At 42.1% G+C, this 13105-nt stretch overlaps 1 long non-coding RNA gene across 1 annotated transcript in view; it reads left to right on the forward strand.

Annotated features, from left to right (window-relative positions):
- Nucleotides 1-13105, forward strand: part of LOC139757565 (uncharacterized) — a 29088-nt gene that overhangs the window by 15285 nt on the left and 698 nt on the right. The window lies entirely within an intron of this gene.

Consider the following 13105-nt stretch of genomic DNA (forward strand, 5'->3'; position numbering starts at 1 on the left):
AATCCATTGACAGCACGTCGACCCCGGTATACCACATCGATCCAATTCACTCTATTCCTTGCCCGCCTTTCACCCTCCTGCATGTTCAGGCCCTGATCACTCAAAATCTTTTTCACTCCATCTTTCCACCTCAAATTTGGTCTCCCACTTCTCCTCGTTCCCTCCACCTCCGACACATATAGCCTCTTGGTCAATCTTTCCTCACTCATTCTCTCCATGTGCCCAAACCATTTCAAAACACCCTCTTCTGTTCTCTCAACCACTCTCTTTTTATTTCCACACATCTCTCTTACCCTTACATTACTTACTCGATCAAACCCCCTCACACCACCTATTGTCCTTAAACATCTCATTTCCAGCACATCCACCCTCCTGCACACAACTCTATCCATAGGCCACGCCTTGCAACCATAAAACATTGTTGGAACCACTATTCCTTCAAACATACCCATTTTTGCTTTCCAAGATAATGTTCTCGACTTCCACACATTCTTCAAGGCTCCTAGGATTTTCGCCCCCTCCCCCACCCTATGATTCACTTCCGCTTCCATGGTTCCATCCGCTGCTAGATCCACTCCCAGATATCTAAAACACTTTACTTCCTCCAGTTTTTCTCCATTCAAACTTACCTCCCAATTGACTTGGCCCTCAACCCTACTGTACCTAATAACCTTGCTCTTATTCATGTTTACTCTTAACTTTCTTCTTTCACACACTTTACCAAACTCAGTCACCAGCTTCTGCAGTTTCTCACATGAATCAGCCACCAGCGCTGTATCATCAGCGAACAACAACTGACTCACTTCCCAAGCTCTATCATCCCCAACAGACTTCATACTTGCCCCTCTTTCCAAAACTCTTGCATTCACCTCCCTAACAACCCCATCCATAAACAAATTAAACAATCATGGAGACATCACACACCCCTGCCGCAAACCTACATTCACTGAGAACCAATCACTTTCCTCTCTTCCTACACGTACACATGATTTACATTGTCAATAAAAACTTTTCACTGCTTGTAACAACTTGCCTCCCACACCATATATTCTTAGTACCTTCCACAGAGCATCTCTATCAACTCTATCATATGCCTTCTCCAGATCCATAAATGCTACGTACAAATCCATTTGCTTTTCTAAGTATTTCTCACATACATTCTCACATATATATATATATATATATATATATATATATATATATATATATATATATATATATATATATATATATATACATATATATATATATATATATATATATATATATATATATATATATATATATATATATATATATGGTTTAAAAAGCAAGTTCTAAAACACTTCACTCCCTCCAGTTTTTCTCCACTCAACTTATATCCCAATTAACTTGTCCCTCAATCTTACTTAACCTAATAACCTTGCTCTTATTCACAATTACTCTCAATTTTCTCCTTTCACACACTTTGCCAAATTCAGTCACAAACTTCTGCAGTTTCTAACCCAAATCAGCTAACAGAGCTGTATCATCAGCAAACAACAACCAACTCACTTCCCAAGCCCTCTCATCCATAATAGACCGCATATTGGAAAGGATCATAATTGAGTGCATGATCAAGTATATTCCTGAGTCCACAGGAAAATGAAACACGCCAAGTTCCCAAGTGCACTTTTGTGTAATAATCACATCATCAGGGGAGATACAAGAAATATAAAAATCAATTGATATACAATGAAGAGACATAGCTATGACACCAATTGGTACACAAATGACTGCCCAAATGTAAGTCAGGTGCATTCGAGTCTAGCAACAATCTTATCATAAGCTTATGTGGACAAGAAGGGGAACCACTTCCAAATTCTCTCAACAATAAAGCTATCCAATTTGAAAATACCTTTACTAATATTAATGTTACAATTCTTTGTGCATTCAATAACAAGATTTAAAGATATTTCTCATGCTACAAGAGTTAGAGTTAATAACTGAGATGGCATTACTCCAGTCAATACGATGATCATAATTTTTAGCGTGAGTAAACAAGGCATTTGACTCTTGTCCTGTTCTTATATTTATGTTGCTTAAGTCTAACTGAAAGATCCTTATCAATCTGCCCAACATACAACTTGTCACAATTTCTACAGTGCACTCTATAGATGCATCCTGCAGAACTTTCTGGTGAGTTCCTGATTAAGACATACTTTATAGATATACATTAAAGGATTTAAGCAACATGGGAAGTAAAATGATCATTAAAAGGGAGAACTAGAAGGTCCTTGGTGTCAAGGGGAGGTTTGGGTTCAACTCTATAAAACTATTTCTTTGCCAACTTAAGGGATTTATCTAAGAAAGATCCAGGATACTTTAACTTGGATCCAATAGAATATATATTTTCAAACTCACTATCAATAAACTCTGGACTGCAAATACATAATGCCCTAAGGAACATAGACTGGAACGATGAAAATTTAACTGTCATGTTGAGATGAGTAATAATATATATCTGGGGATAGGGGAGAAAGAATACTTCCCATGTGTTCCCTGCATGTTGTAGAAGGCGACTGAAAGAGGAGGGAGCGGGTGGCTGGAAATCCTCCCCTCTCGTTTTTTTTTTTTTTCTTTTTTTTAATTTTCCAAAGGAAGGAACAGAGAAGGTGGCCTGGTGAGGATATTCCCTCAAAGGCCCAGTCCTCTGTTCTTATCGCTACCTCGCTAATGTGGGAAATGGCGAATAGTAGAAGGCGACTAAAAGGGAAGGGAGCGGGGGGCTGGAAATCCTCCCCTCTCGTTTTTTTTTTTTTTTTTTTTTTTTTTTTTTTTTTTTTTTTATTCCAAAAGAAGGAACAGAGAAGGGGGCCAGGTGAGGATATTCCCTCAAAGGCCCAGTCCTCTGTTCTTAGCGCTACCTCGCTAATGCGGGAAATGGCGAATAGCATGAAAAAAAAAAAAATATATATATATATATATATATATATATATATATATATATATATATATATATATATATATATAGAGTGGCAGATATAGGGTGTTTTGGTCGAGGTGGTGTGCAAAGTGAGAGGGTTAGGGAAAATGATTTGGTAAACAGAGAAGAGGTAGTGAAAGCTTTGCGGAAGATGAAAGCCGGCAAGGCAGCAGGTTTGGATGGTATTGCAGTGGAATTTATTAAAAAAGGGGGTGACTATTGTTGACTGGTTGGTAAGGTTATTTAATGTATGTATGACTCATGGTGAGGTGCCTGAGGATTGGCGGAATGCGTGCATAGTGCCATTGTACAAAGGCAAAGGGGATAAGAGTGAGTGCTCAAATTACAGAGGTATAAGTTTGTTGAGTATTCCTTGTAAATTATATGGGAGAGTATTGATTGAGAGGGTGAAGGCATGTACAGAGCATCAGATTGGGGAAGAGCAGTGTGGTTTCAGAAGTGGTAGAGGATGTGTGGATCAGGTGTTTGCTTTGAAGAATGTATGTGAGAAATACTTAGAAAAGCAAATGGATTTGTATGTAGCATTTATGGATCTGGAGAAGGCATACGATAGAGTTGATAGAGATGCTCTGTGGAAGGTATTAAGAATATATGGTGTGGGAGGAAAGTTGTTAGAAGCAGTGAAAAGTTTTTATCGAGGATGTAAGGCATGTGTACGTGTAGGAAGAGAGGAAAGTGATTGGTTCTCAGTGAATGTAGGTTTGCGGCAGGGGTGTGTGATGTCTCCATGGTTGTTTAATTTGTTTATGGATGGGGTTGTTAGGGAGGTGAATGCAAGAGTTTTGGAAAGAGGGGCAAGTATGAAGTCTGTTGGGGATGAGAGAGCTTGGGAAGTGAGTCAGTTGTTGTTCGCTGATGATACAGCGCTGGTGGCTGATTCATGTGAGAAACTGCAGAAGCTGGTGACTGAGTTTGGAAAAGTGTGTGGAAGAAGAAAGTTAAGAGTAAATGTGAATAAGAGCAAGGTTATTAGGTACAGTAGGGTTGAGGGTCAAGTCAATTGGGAGGTGAGTTTGAATGGAGAAAAACTGGAGGAAGTGAAGTGTTTTAGATATCTGGGAGTGGATCTGGCAGCGGATGGAACCATGGAAGCGGAAGTGGATCATAGGGTGGGGGAGGGGGCGAAAATCCTGGGGGCCTTGAAGAATGTGTGGAAGTCGAGAACATTATCTCGGAAAGCAAAAATGGGTATGTTTGAAGGAATAGTGGTTCCAACAATGTTGTATGGTTGCGAGGCGTGGGCTATGGATAGAGTTGTGCGCAGGAGGATGGATGTGCTGGAAATGAGATGTTTGAGGACAATGTGTGGTGTGAGGTGGTTTGATCGAGTGAGTAACGTAAGGGTAAGAGAGATGTGTGGAAATAAAAAGAGCGTGGTTGAGAGAGCAGAAGAGGGTGTTTTGAAGTGGTTTGGGCACATGGAGAGGATGAGTGAGGAAAGATTGACCAAGAGGATATATGTGTCGGAGGTGGAGGGAACAAGGAGAAGAGGGAGACCAAATTGGAGGTGGAAAGATGGAGTGAAAAAGATTTTGTGTGATCGGGGCCTGAACATGCAGGAGGGTGAAAGGAGGGCAAGGAATAGAGTGAATTGGAGCGATGTGGTATACCGGGGTTGACGTGCTGTCAGTGGATTGAAGCAGGGCATGTGAAGCGTCTGGGGTAAACCATGGAAAGCTGTGTAGGTATGTATATTTGCGTGTGTGGACGTATGTATATACATGTGTATGGGGGGGGGGGTTGGGCCATTTCTTTCGTCTGTTTCCTTGCGCTACCTCGCAAACGCGGGAGACAGCGACAAAGTATAAAAAAAAAAATATATATATATATATATATATATGGGTATATATGGGTATGTTTGAAGGAATAGTGGTTCCAACAATGTTGTATGGTTGCGAGGCGTGGGCTATGGATAGAGTTGTGTGCAGGAGGATGGATGTGCTGGAAATGAGATGTTTGAGGACAATGTGTGGTGTGAGGTGGTTTGATCGAATAAGTAACGTAAGGGTAAGAGAGATGTGTGGAAATAAAAAGAGCGTGGTTGAGAGAGCAGAAGAGGGTGTTTTGAAATGGTTTGGGCACATGGAGAGAATGAGTGAGGAAAGATTGACCAAGAGGATATATGTGTCGGAGGTGGAGGGAACGAGGAGAAGAGAGAGACCAAATTGGAGGTGGAAAGATGGAGTGAAAAAGATTTTGTGTGATCGGGGCCTGAACATGCAGGAGGGTGAAAGGAGGGCAAGGAATAGAGTGAATTGGAGCGATGTGGTATACCGGGGTTGACGTGCTGTCAGTGGATTGAATCAGGGCATGTGAAGCGTCTGGGGTAAACCATGGAAAGCTGTGTAGGTATGTATATTTGCGTGTGTGGACGTATGTATATACATGTGTATGGGGGTGGGTTGGGCCATTTCTTTCGTCTGTTTCCTTGCGCTACCTCGCAAACGTGGGAGACAGCGACAAAAAAAAAAATATATATATATATATATATATATATATATATATATATTATATTATATTATATTATTTCATTATTTTGCTTTGTCGCTGTCTCCCGCGTTTGCGAGGTAGCGCAAGGAAACAAGACGAAAGAAATGGCCCAACCCACCCCCATACACAATGTATATACATACATGTCCACACACGCAAATATACACACCTATACATCTCAATGTACACATATATATACACACACAGACACATACATATATACCCACGCACACAATTCACACTGTCTGCCTTTATTCATTCCCATTGCCACCTCGCCATGCATGGAATACCATCCCCCTCCCCCCTCATGTATGCAAGGTAGCACTAGGAAAAGACAACAAAGGCCCCATTCTTTCACACTCAGTCACTAGCTGTCATGCAATAATGCCCGAAACCACAGCTCCCTTTCCACATCCAGGCCCCACACAACTTTCCATGGTTTACCCCAGACGCTTCACATGCCCTGATTCAATCCACTGACATCACGTCAACCCCGGTATACCACATCGATCCAATTCACTCTATTCCTTGCCCTCCTTTCACCCTCCTGCATGTTCAGGCCCCGATCACACAAAATCTTTTTCACTCCATCTTAACACCTCCAATTTGGTCTCCCACTTCTCCTCGTTCCCTCCACCTCCGACACGTATATCCTCTTGGTCAATCTTTCCTCACTCATTCTCTCCATGTGCCCAAACCATTTTAAAACACCCTCTTCTGCTCTCTCAACCACGCTCTTTTTATTTCCACACATCTCTCTTACCCTTACGTTACTTACTCGATCAAACCACCTCACACCACACATTGTCCTCAAACATCTCATTTCCAGCACTTCCATCCTCCTGCGCACAGCTCTATCCATAGCCCACGCCTCACAACCATACAACATTGTTGGAACCACTATTCCTTCAAACATACCCATTTTTGCTTTCCGAGATAATGTTCTCGACTTCCACACATTCTTCAAGGCTCCCAGGATTTTCGCCCCCTCCCCCACCCTATGATCCACTTCCGCTTCCATGGTTCCATCCGCTGCCAGACCCACTCCCAGATATCTAAAACACTTTACTTCCTCGAGTTGTTCTCCATTCAAACTTACCTCCCAATTGACTTGACCCTCAACCCTACTGTACCTAATAACCTTGCTCTTATTCACATTTACTCTTAACTTTCTTCTTTCACACACTTTACCAAACTCAGTCACCAGCTTCTGCAGTTTCTCACATGAATCAGCCACCAGCGCTGTATCATCAGCGAACAACAACTGACTCACTTCCCAAGCTCTCTCATCCCCAACAGACTTCATACTTGCCCCTCTTTCCAAAACTCTTGCATTCACCTCCCTAATAACCCCATCCATAAACAAGTTAAACAACCATGGAGACATCACAGACACCTGCCGCAAACCTACATTCACTGAGAACCAATCACTTTCCTCTCTTCCTACACGTACACATGCCTTACATCCTCGATAAAAACTTTTCACTGCTTCTAACAACTTGCCTCCCACACCATATATTCTTAATACCTTCCACAGAGCATCTCTATCAACTCTATCATATGCCTTCTCCAGATCCATAAATGCTACATACAAATCCATTTGCTTTTCTAAGTATTTCTCACATACATTCTTCAAAGCAAACACCTGATCCACACATCCTCTACCACTTCTGAAACCACACTGCTCTTCCCCAATCTGATGCTCTGTACATGCCTTCACCCTCTCAATCAATACCCTCACATATAATTTACCAGGAATACTCGACAAACTTATACCTCTGAAATTTGAGCACTCACTCTTATCCCCTTTGCCTTTGTACAATGGCATATATATATATGCATACATTGGCAAGTTCTGTGTATATGCTAAACTTAAAAGTTGTTTCCACCCCTATGAATCATGCAATCTAAAAATGGTAACACAATTATTTTCATTTTCAACAGTAAATGATTGGAAGATGAAATCCAGGTTTGGGTTGTATTGCAGTAGAGTTTATCAAGAAAGGGGTTGACTGTGTTGTTGCTTGGTTGGTAAGGATATTCAATGTATATATGGATCAGAGTGAAGTGACTGAGGATTGGAGGAATGCATGCTTAGCAACATTTTACTAAAGCAAAGGGGACAAAAGTGAGTGTTCTAACTACAGAGGCATAAGTTTGTTGAATATTCCTGGGAAATTGTATGAGAGGGTATTAAAATGAGAGGGTGAGGGTATGCACCGAGCATCAGATTGGGGAGGAGCAGTGTGGTTTCAGAAGTGGTATAGGATGTGTGGATCAGGTTTTGCTTTGTAGATTGTGAGAAATACTTAGGAAAACAGAGGGAATTGTATGTAGCATTTATGGATCTGGAGAGGGCATATGACAGGGTTGATAGAGGTGCTTTGTGGAAGGTCTTAAGAGTATATGGTGTGAGATATGCTGCTAGAAGCAGTAAAAAGTTTTTACGAAGGATATAAGGCATATGCACAAGTAGGAAGAGAGGAGAGTGATTGGTTCCTAGTGATGGATGGTCTGCAGCAGGGATGTGTGATGTCCCCCGTGGATATTCAGTTTGTTTATGGATGGGATGGTTAGGAAGGTAAGTGCTAGAGTTTTGGACATAGAGGAGAGTATGCAGTCTATTGGGGATGAGAGGGCCTTGGAAAAGTCAGTTGTTGTTTGCCGATGATACAACTCTGATGGCTGATTCGAGTGAAAATCTGCAGAGGTTGGTGAATGAGTTTGAAAAAGTGTTTGAAAGGAGAAAGTTGAGAGTAAATGTAACTAAGAGCAAGGTTATTAGGTTCAGTAGGGTTGAGAACAAGTTAGAGATGCAAGTTTAAATGGAGAAAAACTGGAGGAAGAAGTGTTTTAGATAAGTGGGAGTGGACTTAGCAGCAAATGGAACCATGGAAGTGGAAGCAAGTAACAGAATGGGGAAGAGGTTAAGGTTCTGGGAGCGATAAAGAATGTGTGGAAGGAAAAAATGTTCTCAGAGAGCAAAAATGGGTATGTCTGAAGGTATCATAGTTCCAACAATACCGTATGGTTGCAAGGCATGGGCTATAGACAGGGTTGTATGGAGGAGGATGGATGTGCTCGAAAAGAAATGTTTGAGGACAACATGTGGTGTGAGGTGGTTTGATCAAGTAAGTAACAAACGGGTAAGAGAGATGTGTGGTAATAAAGAGAGAATGATTGACAGTGTAGGAGAGGGTGTGTTGAAATTGTTTGGACACATGGAGAGAACGAGAGGAAAGATCGACAAAAAGGATGTATGTGGCAGAGGTGGAGGGAACAAGTAGAAGCAGGCCACAACATTGGAGGTGGAAAGATGGAGTGAAAAAGATTTTCAGCGATCAGGGCCTGAACACACAGGAGGGTGAGAGGAGTGTAAAGAATAGTGAATTGGAATGATGCGGTATATGGGGTCGATGTGCTGTCAGTGGACTGAACCAGGGAATGTGAAATGTCTGGGATAAACCATGGAAAGTTCTGTGGGGGCTGGATGTGGATACATATTCACCATTTCCCCCATCAGTGAGGTAGCGTGAAGAACAGAGAACTGAGCCTAAGAGGGAATCCTCACTTGGCCCATTCTCTATTCCTTTTTCAGGAAAAGTAAAAATGGGATGGGAGGATTTCCAGCCCCTACCCACTCCATCCCCTCTCAGTTGCCTTCTACAACACACAGAGAATACATGGGAAGTATGAGAATACTTCCCATGTATTCCCTGAGTGTCATAGAAGGTGACTAAAATGGGAGGGAGCAGGGGCTGGAAATCCTCCCCTCGTTTTTTATACTTTTCCAAAAAAAGGAACATATAAGGGGGCCAAGTGAGGATATTCCCTCTAAGGATCAGTCCTCTGTTCTTAACACTACCTTGCTATTGGGGGAAAGGGCGAATATGTAAATATCCTTGTTCCCTCCACCTGACACATATCCTCTTTGTCAAACTCTCCTCACTCATTCTTTCCATGTGAACAAAGCATTTCAATACACCCTCTTCTGCTCTCTCAACCACACTCTTTTTATTACCACACATCTCTCTCACCCTTCCATTACTTACTCTATCAAACCACCTCACACCACATACTGTCCTCAAACATTTCATTTCCAACACATCCACCCTCCTCCACACAACCCTATCTGTAGCCCACGCCTCACAACTATATAACATTTTTGGAACCACTATTCCTTCAAAGGTACCCATTTTTGCTCTCTGAGATAATGTTCTCGCCTTCCACACATTCTTCAACGCTCCCAGAACCATCACCCCCCTCCCCCATCCCATGACACTTCTGCATCCAGGGTTCCATCCAATGGTAAGTCCACTCCCAGATATCTAAAACACTTCACTTCCTCTAGTTTTTCTCCATTCATACTTACCTCCCAATTAACTTGTCCCTCAACCCTACTGAACCAAATAACCTATCAACCCTATTGTATGCCTTCTCCAGATCCATAATGCTATATACAAATCTATCCGTTTTTCTAAGTATTTCTCACATACATTCTTCAAGGCAAGCACCTGATCCAAACAACCTCTACCACTTCTGAAAACACACTGCTCTTCCCCAATCTGATGCTCTGTACATGCCTTTACCCTCTCAATCAATACCCTCCCATATTATTTCCCAGGAATACTCAACAAACTTATGCCTCTGTAATTTGAACACTCGCCTTTATCCTCTTAGCCTTTGTACAATGGCACTATGCATGCATTCTGCCAAAACTCAGGCACTTCACCATGATCCATGCATACAGCGAATATCCTTACCAACCAATCAACAACACGTCACCCCCTTTTTAATGAATTCCCCTGCAATACATCCAAACCCGCCGCCTTGCCAGCTTTCATCTTCTGCAAAACAATCACCACCTCTTCTCTGTTTACCAAACCATTCTCCCTGATCCTCTTACTTTGCACACCATCCCGACCACAACACTATATCTGCAACTCTACCATCAAATACATTCAACAAACCTTCAAAATACTCACTCCATCTCCTCACTTCATCACTATTTGCTATTTCCTCCCCATTTACCCCTTCACCAATGTTCCCAACTGTTCTCGTCTTATGCACTTTATTTACCTCCTTCCAAAACATCTTTTTATTCTCCCTAAAGTTTGATAATACTCTCTCACCCCAACTCTCATTTGCCCTCTTTTTCACCTCTTGCACCTTTCTCTTGACCTCCTACCACTTTCTTTTATACATCTCCCAGTCATTTGCACTACTTCCGTGCAAAAATTGTCCAAATGCCTATCTCTACTCTTTCACTAACAATCTTACTTCTTCATCCCACCACTCACTACCTTTTCTAATCTGCCCTACTCCCACCTTTCTCATGCCACATGCATCTTTTGCACAAGCCATCATTGCTTCACTGAATACATCCCATTCCTCCCCCACTCCCCTTACGTCACATGTCTTCTTTCCAAGTTCACTCTCACGACTCTCTTTTCTCCAACAACCTTTCTTCTTTCCTGAAAGCCTCTACAAATCTTCACCTTCGTCTCCATAAGTTAGTAATAAGACATCCCTTTAGCTGCCCCTCTCAGCACATAACATCCAAAAGCCTCTCTTTCACATGCCTATCAATTAACACGTAATCCAATAACATCCTCTGGCCATCTCTCCGACTCACAAAGTATACTTATGTATATCTCTTTTTAATACCTTCCACAGAGCATCTCTATCAACTCTATCATATGCCGTCTCCAGATCCATAAATGCTACATACAAATCCATTTGCTTTTCTAAGTATTTCTCACATACATTCTTCAAAGCAAACACCTGATCCACACATCCTCTACCACTTCTGAAACCACACTGCTCTTCCCCAATCTGATGCTCTGTACAAGCTTTCACCCTCTCAGTCAATACCCTCCCATATAATTTACCAGGAATACTCAACAAACTTATACCTCTGTAATTTGAGCACTCACTCTTATCCCCTTTGCCTTTGTACAATGGCACTATGCACACATTCCGCCAATCCTCAGGCACCTCACCATGAGTCATACATACATTAAATAACCTTACCAACCAGTCAATAATACAGTCACCCCCTTTTTTAATAAATTCCACTGCAATACCATCCAAACCTGCTGCCTTGCCGGCTTTCATCTTCCGCAAAGCTTTTACAACCTCTTCTCTGTTTACCAAATCATTTATGGATCTGGAGAAGGCATATGATAGAGTTGATAGAGATGCTCTGTGGAAGGTATTAAGAATATATGGTGTGGGAGGCAAGTTGTTAGAAGCAGTGAAAAGTTTTTATTGATGATGTAAGGCATGTGTACGTGTAGGAAGAGAGGAAAGTGATTGGTTCTCAGTGAATGTAGGTTTGTGGCAAGGGTGTGTGATGTCTCCATGGTTGTTTAATTTGTTTATGGATGGGGTTGTTAGGGAGGTGAATGCAAGAGTTTTGGAAAGAGGGGCAAGTATGAAGTCTGTTGGGGATGAGAGAGCTTGGGAAGTGAGTCAGTTGTTGTTCGCTGATGATACAGCGCTGGTGGCTGATTCATGTGAGAAACTGCAGAAGCTGGTGACTGAGTTTGGTAAAGTGTGTGAAAGAAGAAAGTTAAGAGTAAATGTGAATAAGAGCAAGGTTATTAGGTACAGTAGGGTTGAGGGTCAAATCAATTGGGAGGTAAGTTTGAATGGAGCAAAGTTGGAGGAAGTAAAGTGTTTTAGATATCTGGGAGTGGATCTGGCAGCGGATGGAACCATGGAAGCGGAAGTGGATCATAGGGTGGGGGAGGGGTCGAAAATCCTGGGAGCCTTGAAGAATGTGTGGAAGTCGAGAACATTATCTAGGAAAGCAAAAATGGGTATGTTTGAAGGAATAGTGGTTCCAACAATATTGTATGGTTGCGAGGCGTGGGCTATGGATAGAGTTGTGCGCAAGAGGATGGATGTGCTGGAAATGAGATGTTTGAGGACAATGTGTGGTGTGAGGTGGTTTGATTGAGTAAGTAACGTAAGGGTAAGAGAGATGTGTGGAAATAAAAAGAGCGTGGTTGAGAGAGCAGAAGAGGGTGTTTTGAAATGGTTTGGGCACATGGAGAGAATGAGTGAGGAAAGATTGACCAAGAGGATATATGTGTCGGAGGTGGAGGGAACGAGGAGAAGGGGGAGACCAAATTGAAGGTGGAAAGATGGAGTGAAAAAGATTTTGTGTGATCGGGGCCTGAACATGCAGGAGTGTGAAAGGAGGGCAGGGAATAGAGTGAATTGGATCGATGTGGTATAGGGGTTGACGTGATGTCAGTGGATTGAATCAGGGCATGTGAAGCGTCTGGGGTAAACCATGGAAAGCTGTGTAGGTATGTATATTTGCGTGTGTGGACGTATGTATATACATGTGTATGGGGGAGGGTTGGGCCATTTCTTTCGTCTGTTTCCTTGCACTACCTCGCAAACGTGGGAGACAGCGACAAAGCAAAAAAAAAAAAAAAAAAAAAAGAATCTCTTTTTAAGCCAGGTATTCCCAATCACCAGTCCTTTTTCAGCACACAAATCCACAAGCTCTTCATGATCTCCATTTATAACACTGAACACCCCATGTACACCAATAATTCCCTCAACTGCCACATTACTCACCTTTGCATTCAAATTGTCCATAACTATAACCTGGTCTCATGCATCAAAGCTGCT

This window comes from Panulirus ornatus, chromosome 2, assembly GCF_036320965.1.
Source record: "Panulirus ornatus isolate Po-2019 chromosome 2, ASM3632096v1, whole genome shotgun sequence".
In the NCBI taxonomy this organism is placed as follows: domain Eukaryota; kingdom Metazoa; phylum Arthropoda; class Malacostraca; order Decapoda; family Palinuridae; genus Panulirus; species Panulirus ornatus.